This window comes from Sycon ciliatum, chromosome 1 (genome assembly GCF_964019385.1).
Source record: "Sycon ciliatum chromosome 1, ocSycCili1.1, whole genome shotgun sequence".
NCBI lineage: Eukaryota > Metazoa > Porifera > Calcarea > Leucosolenida > Sycettidae > Sycon > Sycon ciliatum.
In genome coordinates this window covers 96244957-96246878 of record NC_088643.1, presented here as the reverse complement: position 1 = coordinate 96246878, position 1922 = coordinate 96244957, and positions in this window count along the sequence as shown.

The following is a 1922-nucleotide window of genomic DNA, read 5'->3' as shown; positions in this document are numbered from 1 at the left end:
GAAAGCTGCGTGCTCAGGCCCGTAGCAGCTCCATTCTGGTTGGTCCAGCGAGACCTGACTTCCACAACTTTGCGTGCTTTTCTTGTGACGGGCATATACATGGTACAAAGTATGTGTGTGTGTATGTGTGTGTGTGTCTGTGTGTCTGTGTGTGTGTGTGTGTGTGTGTGTGTGTGTGTGTGTGTGTGTGTGTTGGCGTTCCTCTGGAGCAGCTTGGTGACATCGTCCAAGATCGACAGGGATGGCGGGTCACCTGCCGTGACGCTGTCGACGCTATTGTCCAGTCCCGCATGGAGCCTGTGGCGAAGCCCCTCATTTGTGGCACTTGTGCGCACAGTTTTCGTCGGCCACAGGATATTGCGACGCACAAGTGTAACGCTGTTCGCGCGGCCGCGCGCGCTGAGTATGGCGTTCCCCGCCCGGTGGACAACACGTCTCCTGGTCTGCCCCGTATGGGCCACATAGCCAGTCATGGCAGTGGAAGAAGGAAGGAAGGAAGGTGTGTATATGTGTATGTGTATGTGTGTGTGTGTGTGTGTGTGTGTGTGTGTGTGTGTGTGTGTGTGTGTGTGTGTGCGTGCGTGTGCCCCCCCCCCCCACCGAACCAAGTTCATGGTTTCTGGCCCCAACACCTCTAAGGACGATCTAGAGCCGCTCGCGACTCGAACCATGGATATTGCCCATGTGTCGTCTTTTCGTTACCTTGGATCCAACATACACAGCAACGGCCGATGTCATGATGATGTCACATCCCGGATCTCTGTCTTTTCTCCTTCTGTCTGCCTGTCTGTCTGTCTGTCTGTCTGTCTCTGTGTGTTTGTGTGTGTGTGTGTGTGTGTGTGTGTCTCTCTCTCTCTCTCTCTCTCTCTCTCTCTCTCTTCCCCCGCTCTCTCTCTGTGTGTCAATATACAGCTTTCACCGTCCAGGAGCGACACTGACTCGCACTGCTATCTGGTGCTCACGAGGTGTTTGTCGCGCTGCAAATGGAGCATCTCTGTAAGTTTGTATCCCTGGTGATGTTTGGACCTGGAGAGCACTATATAAATGGTGCTTCTCAGGCACAATCTTCCTCAGCCTACTCAAACTCGACTGATGAGGGTAAATTTCCCCGAAACTCTGTGTATTGAGCAGGGAGTGGTCCCTTCTTGCAGGTTTTCCGAGTGGAAGGTTGGATGGACTTTTCGTGTGCTCTGGGTGGCAGCTGTCAGTCAGTCAAGTGTAAAGTCAAGGCGGCGGAATAGCGTGAGCTCCAGTGTCGAGAGCAAACCCTTTCCTAACAATCTTCGCCGAAGTCGCAACCACTATTTCGTAGGTCTACCCTTGTTAGGAGACAACCCTGGGGGTATCAACCTTTTGTTGTCTGATAACGAGTACATTTTTCTGCTGCTTTGCATCATCCATATTGTGTCCACATCAGAACTGATGTTTCCTTGTTATTAGACAGTGTTTTCCACCAGACCCCTGTACAAGACAACCCATTATCAGACAATGTTTCATCGGACCCCGATACAAAACAACATGAAATGCCAATCGAGCTATCCTCGGCCATCCGCTTTTTCTTGTAATGAGAATTCAAACCTGTGGGACAGCTGAAGGGGACGTTATAACGAATTTGGTCTACAAACGAATAATCTCTTATCCGGACTTGCATGTACGACTGCTAATGATTCATGGGATTTTGGATCGTTGTCTACTAATGAGGTTTGTCTTGCAACCGATGTCATACTAACGAGGGTAGGACTGTAAATTAAATGCTTGAAAGTTGAAACTTCGTTTTTCAGATGAATCAGACTGCAAATCAATAGCATAGCAAAGACCATAGCCATCCCAGGAACACTTGAGTAGTGCCCTCTTTTACCTTTTTCTATGTTGTCCTCTTCAGTTTGAGCAGGTATGGATGTTTCCTAGTGCCTTCTAGAATT